General features: G+C 36.5%; 1 protein-coding gene across 1 annotated transcript in view; it reads right to left on the reverse strand.

Moving 5' to 3' along the window:
• The window catches only part of LOC145662988 (monocarboxylate transporter 12-like), an 881,834-nt gene extending 866,690 nt beyond the window's left edge, over positions 1–15,144 (reverse strand). Inside the window, exon 1 of the mRNA XM_081729091.1 lies at positions 15,070–15,144. The gene's annotated coding sequence lies outside the window, so the exon portion shown is untranslated. The remainder of the gene's footprint in view (positions 1–15,069) is intronic.
• Positions 15,145–15,892: the final 748 nt, after the last annotated feature.

Consider the following 15,892-nt stretch of genomic DNA (forward strand, 5'->3'; position numbering starts at 1 on the left):
TGGGAGATACGTAGTAATTGTTTCGGAACGCACATAATTCCCCATAATTAAGCACGGCATTTTATGGAGAGTCTTATGTATTGAATGTTCACTACAATCTCCTTCTTACTTTCCCTATTTTCTTCCTCTAATACCTTATATCTAAAATGGTGGCACGATATCTCAGTCTAAGAGCGCTATCCCTTGGTTCGAGAGGTCCCTAGTTCGATTCCAGTCCATGTGAAAGGTGATGGACAACATTGATTTCAAGGGTTTTCTAGTTTTTTTCTTTTCTTTCCGCATTCTCATTCCACCAGTTCTTTCATAATCTATCTCTTTCATTAATCACCCGTTCCCTTTAGCTTAAGGGGCATAGCTGTTACACTTTAAGAATTTTTCAATCTAAAAGTTTATCTTATAATATACACAGTGTATCTACTAAATTTTAATACTGGCATTATCAGAAAATAATGCGAAAGAGAATTTCCTCGATTGGCTGCTAATCTTCAATATTTGACCCTCCTTGTTATATGGCAATTGCACGGCTGTAGGCTATAGTTTCTGGATTCCTTTGTGGAAGTCCTCTTGTTCGATAGTGTTGCGTTCCTTCGTCACAGCCCTTTGGATGTCCGAAATTGAATCAAAATATTTTCCTTTCAACGTAGAAGAGTGATTCAACTCCAGTTATAATTTGCTTAAACCATTCTCGTCCATTTTCGGCCAGTTGGACCCACTCTTGACACGACACCTGGTCTTCATGTTACTCTGCTCTCAAACTGTGGGGATCAGACTTTGGACATATCTTCCTCTACTGCAGATCTTGTTCCATGATCTTCCGAATAGTATCCCCTTACCAATGCAAGTCCTCTGCAATCATACTGAGGGACTGACCAGGGGCGTACGCAGGGGGTCTTGGGGGTCCCCCCCGAAATCCCGACTTTTTTGGTAAATGTAGTCTACTTCTAGGGGTAATTTTAGAAATTTTCAGATAATTTAACCTCAAATTGTATTTGGACCCCCGAAACGTTTTAGACGCCTCCCGAAATAAATTCCTGCGTACGTCCCTGGACTGACAACGATTTTCAGCCAGCTTTTCCCGCACGTTTTCAGTATTTTTGCCAGTTCGAACGGTTACCGGGCGGCCAGGTTTAAGCTCGCCTGTGAAGACCTCCTGATCCTCACGAAAACAACGACACCACATAAAAATGTTCGCTAGAGAAAGAGCATCATTGTTATAAGCTGTTGGTCATGTCCACGGTATTCGTGGTTGATTTGCCAAGTTTTACACGAAACTTGATGGCTACTCTCTGTAAATACACCCCTAAAATATTCAAATTGATTCAAAAAATATCAAATAGAGAATTTTTATTTTATTTTAGTTGCCAATTTGAATTACGTCATGTAAGATTGCAAGTTAGTCTCTCATTTCGTCTCCTGACATTTTTTTTTTCATCCATTACAGCATGTGCAACAAACGAACACATCAAGTTTTATGGCGATATCCAAATGTGCAGAATTGTAGCACTTATTTGTGCTCAACTATCCCATTATATTGAGAGCTTCAAAGTAAACTGGACATCCATCATTTTATGATTCTTACAACTTATCTGCTCTTCTAACGTTGGTCATCATTAGGTCAAGGTCTTCCAGAGGTGCTGAAGACATCAATCATAGAGATGGATCAGAAAGCAGACAAGAGCTTCTCTGATAGAGAAAGAGAGAGAGGCCACCGATAAAAAAAATATAAGAAAGTCCAAAGCGTTCTTTTGTTCCTTTCGTGGAAAGATAACAACAATAGAAGACTCCAGGATATCATCTTCCACCAACGGAAACTGAAGAAACACAATCACTGTTTGAACATCTAAATGGCCTGATTTATAGAGAACCCGCTTATTTACTTGACACATTTTGCGTAACACACATTTCAAGATTTTTACATTTTTTAAAAATATCCTTATAAGTGACGTAAAACGGTCTGCGGAAGCTCCATTCCTCTTGTTACGTTTAGCTTTATTAAAAAGAAAACGAAACAAAATCTAAAAATAAATAAAATAAAATAATATAATTCAACAAAAGCGCTAAGAAGTACAAAATAATAAAAGGGCTACAGAGCAGGAAGTGCTTAAAAGATGAAAATACCAATTCATTACCATTATCAATAAAAAGAATTACCATTCAAAATAATTTTTATTAGGCATTAATTTGTTTAGCTTAACACAGACTTCTACATTTTTATAGTTATTATTATTATCAAGTATTCTACTCTTTAGTAAGTTCTGGGACTAATGAGGCTTTTATTTATTTATTTAGGTTTGAGTTGGAAATATTTTTTTGCGCGTTTCTGGATAGTTAATGGTAACGAATTATTTTCGGGAGGTGATTCGTAATATCAAAAGAAGACAAAAAGTCCTCTGGCATGTTGTCGAATTCTACGTCGTGTATGAGTAACAGGGGTGCCAACTTCAAACCGAAATTCCAATTGTGACAATTGGAAAGGAACATAAAGGTATGCACATACTTCAGGAGGTGATTCGTAACATCAAAAGAAGACAAAAAAGTCCTCTTGCATATAGTCGAATTCCGTGTCGTGTACGACTGACAGGATGCAAAGTTGGAATGGAAACTCCAATCGTGACGATTTGAACGGGTTTTAATTTTCACGATTCGATTTCAAGTTGGCACCCCTGTCACTTGTACACAACACGGAATTCGACAATATGCAAAAATACTTTTTATCTTCTTTTGATGTTACGAATGATCTCTCGGAGTTTGTGCATATCTTTCAGGTTCACCGTGTATAAATCGGGCTTTGTGTTACGGAATTCCACGTGAATATGCACACGGTATTAATACTTTAATTTAATCTGTTGAGAAGTTTCATGGTCTAACTCCAAAGATTTCTATTAGATTATGATAAAATTTATACTCTTTCAAACAAAAATGGATCATCAAAATTGGTGCACCTGAGTCAAAGTTATGCATGATCATATTCACATTTAGGGTTAGTCTCGCTCCTGAAAGGGAAATTAAACTCAAAACCAAATCAACTGACAGCCATTGAAGAGTTTCATAATCTAACACTAAAAACTATTGTCGCCAGGAACAAGGAAATACTACTCTTTCAAAATAAGTAAATAAATAAATAAATAGAAATTAAATTCGTTCCACCTATATCGAAGTTTTGTATGATCACATGCATGTTAAAGTCGGTTAATTATACTTTTTACACAATTGTTGAGGTGTTTCATGGTCTCGCTCTAAAGACTATCGGGGGCACGGTAGCTCAGTGGTAGAACGTATACCTCTGGTGTCTGGGGTCCTTGGTTCGATCCCCGACGACCAAGTAAGTTTGTGATGGATAATATCGTGTTCGTGGGTTATCTCGGAGGTGTTCTCGTCGACTTTTTCATTCGACCAAATTCTTTCTCCATCATCATCCACTTGTCTAAATCATTCGTCTTTCTTAACCGTCCTAAAAGACATAATCGTTGGACGTTAAACTGAAAGATTTCATTTCATTTCAGTTTCTAAAGTCTATCACCACATCCCAATGAAATTTACATGGTACCATTGGAAATGTATGCTCTTTCAAACCAAAAAGAATAATCATAATTTCTGGAACTATGTTGAAGTTATGAGTGAACATAGACACAACATATATATAAAGTGTATATATATACACTTTATTTCAATATCCTTAAATACTTAGAAAACTCCAAAAGCCCTGGAGAACAACAGTTGGAACAGTTGGAACATACGCCTGAGTGTTTTGGATTTCACTTTATACGCAAGCAAAAGTGAAATCGAATCTTTTGTTTCGTCCTGGAGATATGCTCTTTAGGCTAAAGGAGACAAATAATTACGAAATTATTAGTGGAATAAAAATGTAGATTTGGAGTACGAAATCGAAGGAACCCTGAGAAAACCTAAGGACACACAAATAGTGATGAGCGCAAGAGTCTTGGTCTTTCAGTTTTTGCAAGAGTCTTGCATGCAAGACCAAGACCAAGATCAAGATCAGGAATCCCGATGCAAGATCAAGACCAAGACTCTGGTGCAAGAGTCTTGCACAAGTACTGGCACTACTTGATTTTTTTTTATATAATGTAAAAAAGGAGATGGATTTCTTGGCTTTAGTAAAAATGCTGCTGGAGTGAATGTGTTCCCAGTAGTTTATGCATCCGTGTGAGACGATCTGCCCCTGTAGCTTGTAGCAACAGTACGTCGTTTTCTGAATTGGTTGTTCGCGTTTTCTGTAGATATTACTCGTTTTCAAGCCATACAGGTCTCATCTCCAAACACCGTGGCTACAGATGGTCCGTGTGCGTGGGTTTTCTCGATACTTCTTCGTTTCCTCCTACTTTCTTCATTCCACATTTCAGTCATTTCTCATCATCACTGTCTCCCTTAGATTTGGTGCACAATCGTGGGACGTTAAACTAGATACTTCATTTTATTTCAAAGCATATTAACGGTGTTCTTCTTCCAAAACTAAAGAGAAATGTAGTATTGAACATCGGTAATACCGTACACCGTAGGTGTCGACTACATGGATATAGCTTTGGCTCCGAGACTCAAGCATCCGTTGGAAATTTTCAATGTGTGCTCTCAAAACTAATACCGAAATAACATTTTCATGACATTGACAAAAACTTAGTGTATGTGACCGCAAGTTTGATTTCATGGGCGGATGCTTATACATCGAATATTTGTTTATTAATATAACTCAGCCTCCTTAGGTATACGGCACATCAAGGATTGAATGATATAACATTGTACTACAACAATAAATTTATATTATAAAATTGAAAGCGACTATTTTTGTGACTCCTAATCTCTTGAACGAGCCGACCGATCTCGATCAAATTTTCAACATAGATGAGGTTTGGGTCTGGGGCTGTTTTCATCATTTCACTTTGACGGTAAAACTTAGGGGACGGGAAAGGGGGAGTTATAATAAATAAAACTCTTGGACCAAAGGACTAATCTCGATCAAATTTTTAACATAGATGAGGTTCAAGTCTGGAATATTATCTGTCAGTTCACTTTGATGGAGCAATGTAGGGGAGGAGGAGGTGGGGAGATATACAAACATCAATATAAATAAAAATAAAAATGACTATGTTTGTGACTTAATAACTCTGGAACCGATCTCAATTAAATTTTTAACATGTATGAGGTTCGGTCCTGGAAAGTTTTTTAGAGTTTGTTTCACTTTGATGGTAGAGCCTAGGAGAGGAGGAAGGGAGGGGAATATATAAAATAAAACTTAATAACTTTTGAAACACCCGACCGATCTTAATCAATTTTTCAACATAGATGAAGTTCAGGCCTGGAGCGATTTCTATCATTTTACTTTGATGGTGCAACGTAGGGGAGGGGGAGGAGGGATATATATATACATATATATATATATATATATATATATATATATATATATATATATATATATATATATATATATATATATATATATATATATATATATATTATATTTTTACATATATATATATATATATATATATATATATATATATATATATATATATATATATATATATATATATATATATATATATATATATATATAGATATATGTAAAAAATTAAAAATATAAGTGCTGTCTTTGTGACTTCATCACTCTTAAACCACCCAATCGATCTCAATCAAATTTTCAACATAGATGAGGATCGGACCTGAGGTGGTTTCTGTCATATCACTTTGACGGTGCAGTTTAGGGGAGGGGGAATGAAAGATATTTAAAAATGATCGATAATGTCCGATGTTAAAATGGAGTCTACAGGGTTTTCATAAAGTCTGGACGGGTTTAATTTGCTTATAATTTTCATAAAAATACTCATAATGAAATCAAATAAAGTGCAAACGGTAGCGGAAGGATTAAATTTTTAGTTGGCAACACTGTTAGATAAGCGGCAACTCTGAACACGTTGAGTGAGGGAGAGGGAGGGCAAGGGTCAGTTTCTTACCAAATTCCATCCATTGTTGTTTTCATTGTTGTTTCAATGTTGACTGTTAAAAGTAAGTTGTAAGCTGTATTGGTGTGTGTGTCTTTTAAAGAAATAAATAAATGAAAAACTCTTCTGAAAAGACTATTTTTTTTACCGTATCAAAGATGGCGTCGGTGAAAAAGAAAGCGTAATGTGTTCTGTGGCACGCAGAGCTAAAATCACCAATTCTGGTGTGTCGAAAGTTCACCAAAGAATTCAAAAAGCCAAAGAATTCTGAGAGTGCAATCCGAAAGTGGCATGCTAAGTTCTTGGAGACAGGAAGCGTCCTGGACCGTCCTCGAAGTGGGAGGCCGCCAACATCGCCTGCAACAGTGAGCAGGGTAAGGGAAAGCATCATCAACAGCCCACAGAAGTGGACGTAAATGGCGCCCAGTTGGAGGTGTGGCGGTGAATGAACTGAGCTGGTGCAGATTACAGGTAAAAATTTAATCCTTCCGCTACCGTTTGCACTTTATTTGATTTCATTATGAGCATTTTTATGAAAATTATAAGCAAATTAAATCCGTCCAGACTTTATGAAAACCCTGTATAGTTTTAGGAGTCTCTGAGATAAACAGTGAAACTTCCGATGATATTTAAATCCAAGTTATATATATTTCTTTTAGTCAATATTTCTAAATATATCATCATCTTCATAATAGCTATTCTGCCATTATTGGCAGGTTACTTGCTGCAACTGAGAAGCTTCGACGTTCGGTGGTCCTCAGCTAGTCTCTTCGTCTTGACGTAGCAATTTTCTGTTTTAGTACCTTCCTTCAACTAGTCTCCTTCGCTCCCTCCCCCTCTTTCCTTCCACAATACCCTCCAGCACGTCCCTTATAATACAGTTCCTTCTCAGCCAATATCTAACCAGTTGCTCTTCCTCCTCTTAACAATATCTAAAATTATTTTTTCCCTACTGCTAATTTTTTAACATCTCATTCGTTGTCCGTTCAACACAGCTAATTTTCTCCTTTATTCTCCATGCCCAGGTGTCGAAAGCCTGCAATATTTTTATTATTGTTGCGTAATGTCAATGTTTCTGCCCCATAAAGTACATATTGGAATCAGTAAAACAAAATCTCAATATTTAATTGGAAGTTTGATTAATACAAGGATTAGCTAATCATGGTTGAAAAGAAAAATCTGACACCTTTAGAGTGTAAAAATAATTTTGCAATTCGTGGTATTTCAATGATCTGTGCCGTCTTGATTTTCTTTCATGCGTCTTAGGGTAGCGTCCCCAGTTTGGGAACCAGTAGAGTGTTGAATCTGTTAAACAATATAAACAGATTACGAAACGTTGTGATTTAGGCATATCTTACAAATAGTGAAACGTGGGCACCCATTAAAAAAGGAAATGTCATCACCTATGTTGTACACTATCATCATACTTACACAAAGTTAAATTATATCACATTTAGAAACATGAATTGTATTTCCGTTACTATTGGTGCATTGTAGAGTTTATTAGCCCTTATATCCATAGTAAAATTTACCTATGAAAAACTTGAGATTTCTTAAATGCAAGACTTGCAAGACTCTTGCATGCAAGACCAAGACAAAGACTGGATGTGCAAGACCAAGACCAAGAGCAAGACAATCCTGGTCTTGGTCTTGGTCATGTCTTTGCTCATCACTACACACAATATTGTCCATTACAAACTCACGTCGCATGAGATCGAAGCATCCTCGTACTAGAAGAAGTGAGTGCTCTACCATTATTAATTACTTGTTTTGTTTAACCAGATGTTATACGAATGAACCGCCTTGCTTGTTTAATGCAAGTGCTTTCAATGTGTGTACTTTGGGGTCCGATACCCGTGGGGACTAAATATCGGATAACAAATTTGTTTCATTCCATTTCAGTCCAATGTCGATTGATAAAGATGGACGAATTACATTCAATTACTCAAGATTTATTCATATCTTGAGAAAAAATCATATTACATTATTGGGTTATTAATGAAATAATGAAACACCAAAAATATATATGAGACCTAGACTTACAATTTTAAGTGGAATCCGAATCACTTTAATGTGTTCAAATATATATCAAGGATATCCCACTGGGTAACGGGTACGAAACCCTGTGCACAAAAGGTGCACATGTTAGGCACTATACAAGTTGGGAGAGCAGGTAAATATATATATATATATATATATATATATATATATATATATATATATATATATATATATATATATATATATATCAGGCCGCCACAAGTCCTGTAAAGTATTTCGGATATTACCCTGCAAGATATGACTTTTCTGTTACATTACGACTAAAGATTGCCGTAATGAACAGGGGTGTAACAAGAGGCTTGCAGGCCCCAGGCTAACTTTTGTGGTGACCATCTCTTATATTATTATTGATCATTTATTGTAAAACATCTTACATACATACATACATAAAGATGTTAGGATTACATGGTTCAAATTTCCATCACTACTTTCCTTCTTACCATCTTTTCCCTCTATACTCGGAACAGATATTGCACACTGCAGAACTGAGGGTAACATTAAGAAGTCGGTGTAATTCTCGATGTCAAAATGACTTGTTTCTTTATCGTTTCTAGTTTATCATCGAGCGCACCATGTAAATGCTAATGTTTATATGGAAGACAGGAGTCCGCTAATACAGTACACCTTCTACTATTATTTCATTTTTACATTGCTCATGCTTACGGCAAAAATCTTACGAGTTCGTTTTTATAGTAACTTAAGATTTAAGAATGCCATCTATATATTAAAATGCTAGGTTTATATGTTTGTGGTCAAGAAAAGTTTATATGTTTGTTGTCTAGCAAAGCTTATATGTTTGTATGCAATCCTTTCGAAGGCGAGTTCTCGGGAACCTTCGGCTCTAGAAAGATGTCATTTTCACTGCTCGATTGAATACACGTATTTTGTGAAGAATGTTGAGTTCTTATTTCATATTTAAAAAATGGCCGTTATTTCTTTTACATTTTTAGAAGTGCACTAGAAGTGTTGAAATTAAAAAAAGCATCATATCCTATGAGTTATATATTCCAACACCACACTATTGTATACGGGTTAGTATATCTTTCCGACGTTTGTGTTATGGCCAAATGATAATGAAAAACGAAGGATAACCATTTCTCCAGTCTAAGATGAATCTTTATTTCTTGGAGTGTTTTGTCTAATGAACACCATATATAATTGGAAACATAATTAATTGTGTGTGTAATTGATTATTATATACTGCATGCAAGAAGAAATAAAACATTGATCATACATGAATTAGAAACTCCAACCGGAAGTAGGCTCAAATCTTCCAAACGGTACGAAATATTTAAAAAAATAATCAAAAAAATCTCGCCTTTCTGATTATTATCAAGATTTTTTTTTTTACTTTGTAAAAGGACATGTATATGTGCTGTAAGGAATGACAAGGAGATCCATGCTCATATGTAAATGGTGCGCTGTGTAGAGAGCACAGGTTCAGCTAGTACGTTGATATAATTGAAGCTTTCCACCTAACAACATTGTATGCCATATTTTGGAATGTACTGAGACCCAGGAGAATCAAATGATGTACGGAACATGAGTAGTATACACTAAAAGGCTCGTTTCTCCCTTGGCCAGGTGATTGCACTAGTATGCTGGCAAATTGATCTGTAAGCGTAACAAAGGATCTGTGAGTGTAACCCAGAAACATTGTACGGATTTTCACCGTTTTCCTCAAACTCACTGAAATGTGCTATACAGTATTATTCGGTACGATGCTTCAATTACTAAAATGAATACCAAATGTCTAATCTCTTTAATGTTGGGGGGCGCGGTGCTTCAGTGGTAGAGCGTTCACCTCTGGTGGTTGGGGTCCCGGGTTCGATCCCAGCCCCCGCCAAGTGAACTTTGTGGTAGACAAGCACCGTGTGCGTGGGTTTTCTCGGGGTTCTTCCGTTTCCTCCCACTTTCTTCATTCCACCATTTCACTCATCTCTCATCATCACCGTCTGCTTTAGCCTAACCGGCATAATCGTGGGACGTAAAACTCAAAGATTTCATTTTTCATTTTCTCTTTAATGTTAAGATTATTTCCTTTAAAACACGTTAAAAAATAACTATAAAATGTGTCGGGTCACAGATAGAGCCCTTTCATCCTATGGTTTTCTGGATATTTACCAGTCCATCCATCCTGTAGTTGAGCATTTGATGGTAAAGCATCATTATATACGGTTGTTCAAATTGTAACATATACACTAAGAAAAATGCGTTATCCGGACAGCCATATATTATACAAATATATTGTATTTACGGCATAAATTTACTACGAAAATCTGTACGGAGCATACGTTATGCATATGCTGTATATGTACTACCCTTTTGATGCTTAGATGTTACATCATATCGCTGCAGGATGTCTGACATCTAACAGTCTTCCGTATATTACATACGTATATGTATGCTACATATGTCAGCTATATGTTATATACGTCCATCTGTATGTGAGATCCTAACAACCTATATAGAGTTGTTTCTTTTACACGGAAAATATGTTTGGAACACTTATACGGAAAGGACATAAAAATTTATGTTTTCAATTGTGAAAAATGTAATGAAAACTTTCAGTTTAACGTCCCATAATTATGTCCTGTAGGCTAAGGGAGACGATAATTAAAGCAAGTAAATGATTATGGAAGAATTGATGGAATAAGAAAGTGGGAGGAAACGGGACTATCTGAGAACACCCATGGACACAATGTTGTTCTCTACAAACTTACTTGGCCAGGGATCAAACCAGGGACCTCACACTCCTGAGGTAAGAGCTTTACCACGGAACCATAGTGCCTCCCTGTTTTCAGTTATACGTTTGCTGAAGGATATTACATATAGTCGTAGGTTAAGTCCAAAAACTACAGGATTTACGCATATAGCCTACGTTTTTACGTACGTTATATATGTTTTTTTTTTTTTTTGTCAGGATAATTATTCCTTAAGAATATCATTAATATACTGATATTAAATGAAATAGTTATACTCGTAACCATAATGTAGGAAATTAGCATAGGTGTCACTTTTAGGAGTGGGTGTCGTATAGTTAGAAAGCAATTAACAATAGATAAAATCTGATAGTCCACAATGTGTACACGCAAAGTACAGATTGTATGGTTAACAGACGCGTCTTCGGTACAGGAGATCCGAGTTGGGTTCCCGGCGGGAGCTCTTGTAGTTCGAATCCCACGTTAAGCTGTAGATACACATCTCATATAGCATCGCTGCTGAAAGGTGTGCTAAACTCGAACCCAATCCAAAATAATGTAGTTTTTCTCTTACACATATTGTATATACATAAGTATATAAGTTGGATAAAAAGTAATGATAATACTGTCGTCACGTCAAAGAGCTGTGTTCTAGCACCAGAATAATTCCACAGCTAGTAAGGGAATGTGAAGTGTGGCGAATGGTAATATAATAACCGTGTGTTGTTCAGTAAAAAGTACCAATGGCTTAAGGGAATGTGAGACCATGAAGTGTGGTGCATTGTAAAGATTGTCATGTCTGTTTTTAGGAACACTTATACAGAAAGTACGTATAAAACTTACGTTTTCAGTTGTGAAAAATGAAATGAAACCTTTTAGTTCAGCCCTATAGGCTGAGGGAGATTATGATTAAAGCAAGTGAATGATGATGGAATAATTGGTGGAATAAGAAAATGGGAGGACCAGTAATGCCAGTGGTGTAAACCCCCAACGCGTGAAAACACCGTAACAATATGTTTCAAGTACAAACAACGTGCGTGGATCAAGATTGAAGTGGCATGTGCGTGCAGTGCACAACAATGTTTTAAGGGAGTGCGTGATTACCTTTTTGCCAAAATGAAAGAACCACTTCGCATGAAGGGCTACGACTCAAGACAAACCATCATCCGTGCCATATGGCGGTCCATGCGGGACATCGAGAAGGATTGACACGCTGCCGATATACGACGCCTTCCATAGGTGTGGTAGAAGGTGATAGAGATGGGAGGCGATTACACTGAAGAAATGCAACAATCGTGTTCTGTGCATAAGGCCAAGTACGAATTATAACAATATTGCTTTACTTTATATCCAGCCCTTGTAAATAAACAATCCGTTTCAATATAACAAAAACCAACACTTATTACTGTCAAGTAACTACATGCTTTCGAACGGCATAAAAATTAATGTTTTCTTACTTTCTCAAAAACTATAACGCACTTATAAGAATCAGTAACGTTCCTCCCGAAGTTACGAAAATTTCCCCGATGTCAAACTTCCTTTCGTCCTCAGTGTGAATTTCTAGTATTTTTGTAGTATTACTTTTTACTCCCAGTGGATTAAAAATTTCCCCACGAGGGAAAAATCTCAAATCATCACTGGAACCACTGTTCTAATTTGTGCTGAAGATAAGCAATTGCAACCAGAGATCAAACTCGGGGTCTCACACACAGAAAAATATAAGAAGGTTCTTATCCAGGATTTTCTGACGACGGGTACATCAATAACTACCAAACTAACCAATCACATTGAAACTCTTCAAAGTGACATGTGAAAATATTATTTACCTCTGACAACATTGATGCATAGAACAGAGGAAAGTGTTTGAAAGAGGATCGCAAGTGTTATGTAGGAAAAATTGTTCTTTGCTCCTCCTGGCTTCTGATTTCTTATCTATTAGAAATATTGCATTGTTTTGTTTGGTGAATCCTTTTGTTTCAACCTGCAGAAAACCGACTTAAAATATTGCTTTTGCAATATTCCGGTTTATTTAAAACCTCAAACGGAAATATGCCGGCAGAAAGTTTCAGAAAGTGTTGCTATTTCACTGCTAGCTTCTCATTTTAGATAGTGTACACCAGTGCACCCCTCTTCCTAAATCCGGCTCTAGATGTACATTTATTTCAGTTTGATTGTAAAAGCACATACAAACCAAAATTATTTTTACAATGCGAGATGTTAAAATATTTCTGTCAACATATTCACGAAAGTCTACTTCCGGAATCGAACCTGATGTTTAATTAACCCCTTGCACTGAAATGACGAGTCTAGCTCGTCATGGCCTCCCGGTGCCAAATCGCACAATGACGAGCTACACTCGTCATAAAATTTAAACTATTGTAGCACCACCCATCAATAATACACTTTTATAACTTATACTTCAAGAAATTTAGTGCAACGGAAGGAATTAAATGATTTAATATTGGAGGTAGTCGCTTCGTTTATCATAAAATTCAGAAAATAAATCGTAGTGGAAGGGGTTAACATACGACAATGGCCATATTACATATTTCAGATCTTACATATTTCAGAAAATATTTTCCTAACTAAAGACGAAATAAAACGAACACTCTAACGTCAGATCGCAGTCAGAACCGTATCAATGTTTATGTTATGAATACTTCCATCTTTTTAGAAATGTTTTATATTAAAGACTTATTTCTTTTAAGAAAAAAACTTTTTTGACTACAGTATAAATGAAAAATTAGTGATTTTTGAAATGAAATGAAATGAAATCTTTGACTTTTACGTCCCACGTTTATGCCGGTTAGGTTGGAGGAGATGGTGATGATGAGTAATGAATAAAATGGTGGAATGAAGAAAGTGGGAAGAAGCGGGAGAACCTCGAGAAAACTCACTCACACAGTGTTTGTCCACCACAAAGTTCACTTGGCGGGGGCTGGGATCGAACCCGGGACCCCAAGCACCAGAATTAGTGATTTTTCTGTTAAACGATTTATAACTTGTTAATGGTAAAACAAGTTACCAACAGTGGGTGGTACTTAATAACACTCGATATTAGTTTAAAATTTCAGAATCATTCGATAATTTCGTTGCAAATTTACTAGGAAAGAAGTTAATAAATCTGTAGGTGTAATGTGCTCTATGGTTACGCCCAACTGGACAAAGGACTATTGATCCACAAATAAACTATGAATAAACCAAGAAATAATAATAATAATAATAATAATAATAATAATAATAATAATAATAATAATAATAATAATAATAATAATAATAATAATAATAATAGAGGAAATTTTTGCCCACATGGCTTGAGTTGAATGCATGTTCCTGTACAACATAGTTGAAGACTCTACTACCACTGCGTCACCAAAAGGAACTAAAGTAGAGCAAAATAATTATTTATTCTTTAAATGATTCCAGTTTAGAATTTGTTTTTAGCGCCAAGTCTATGTAAAACAGGATAGAATACTGAATGTGGGCTAAAGGAGACGGTGATTATGAGAAATGAATGAAATGGCAGAACGAAGAAAATGGGAGGAGACGGGACAACCCCGAAAAAAGACATGCACATGGTGTTTGTCCACCACAAAGTGCACTTGATGCGAGTTGGGATCGAATCATGGTCCCCAAGCATCAGAGGTATTTCACCACTGAGCCATCGCGGCCCTGAATGTGGAAATTGAACATATGATCTTAAATTGAATTGAATCCGAAACCACGTGCGTAGAAACAATATGATCTAGGCTCTCGTGAGCCCAGAGATGATTTCAGGAGGGGGAGTTCCTTCGGAGACACGCAATTGCCTCCGGGGCACTTCTCTGATCGACATCAACCTGGCCAGTATTCACGTACTAGTTTCACTTCCCGTTTCCCCCTTCTCCCAAGGGAAACTTTATGAAATCATCACTGCTGTAACCCTCGAACAAATATTAAAGACACCAATTATTGATAGTTAAATCCGACACATCAAGAAGAAGAGATATTGTAGTACAAAGAAAAACATTCCTTTCTAAAGTCATTCTCTTTGATTCACCAAAATTCAATTGTAATCTTCTAATATACACTTCGTCACTTCTGCCAGTTGTATTGAAATCTACTTCACTTATTAAAATTTAGATCCTTAACAAACGTTTTCATGTCAATCTCATTAATTCACCATTAAGTCACTAAGTTTTAAGAACAAAATTATGATCGCACACGTAAAATTATAACGATTTTATTTACCAATTTGTAATGTAGTGGCGAAACAACAACACAACAATGTTATTGTCATACTCCACCAAAAATTCCACCACACGTATGTGTTGCCAATCGAAACATAATTTTAAAACACCATGAGTACTTACCTCGTCCGGGAATCGATCTCGCACTCGTAACATGTAAGCACTATGCAAGACCGGCTGCACCACGCGGGGCCCGGCTCAACACTGCTGTTTCTCTTCCCGAGCTGTGTGGACTGGTGCCGCCAGCCAATCAAACGATTCTGCTGACGTGACGTCACGATTCTTCGCGAGAGGTGAGACATACATAGGAGCAGGTTATCTTGTCCCCCGTGTTGTATGATTACGAGCAGGGATGCAACATACACTCAAAGATTTTCTCTCTGCATTTCTAGCGTCATTAAGAGGTGATTTGAGAGAAAAAAAATAAATATGAAAAAATTAATAGTAATAAAAAGCACATGCACTTTTTGAAACACGGAAAAGATTTTCGTTTGCCTGTTGTGAATTCTGTTAACTAGGCAACCCACACGCGAATAGTTACATCATTCGCTTCATGGCTTGCAGATAATCGTGTTGGGACGATAAGCATGAATGACGTGGTGCTGTCGGAAGTCGAACACAGAACGCGCTGCAGCCGCATGATCTGGATTTAGATACTGGGAAATGCCTTTCGCAGGATACATACATATATAACAAACGAGTAGATGTATTTTTTTTTAATGCAAGCGTATGTGGTATCCCGCAAAGTAAGGAAAGCGTTAAAGGGGAAACTACATTATCCGAAACTGAATGCTGCTTTTTTTTTATTATTGTTGTTATATTAAATGTGGTTTCCCGCAAAATAAAGGAGGCGTTAAGGAAGAAACTACATTATTCGAAACTGGATGCCGCTTTTTATTTTTTTATATTATTAAATCGAATACAAAATTAACCTCAATTGATTAGT

The sequence above is a fragment of the Thermobia domestica genome, chromosome 10, assembly GCF_964235325.1.
Source record: "Thermobia domestica chromosome 10, izTheDome1.hap1.1, whole genome shotgun sequence".
Lineage (NCBI taxonomy): Eukaryota > Metazoa > Arthropoda > Insecta > Zygentoma > Lepismatidae > Thermobia > Thermobia domestica.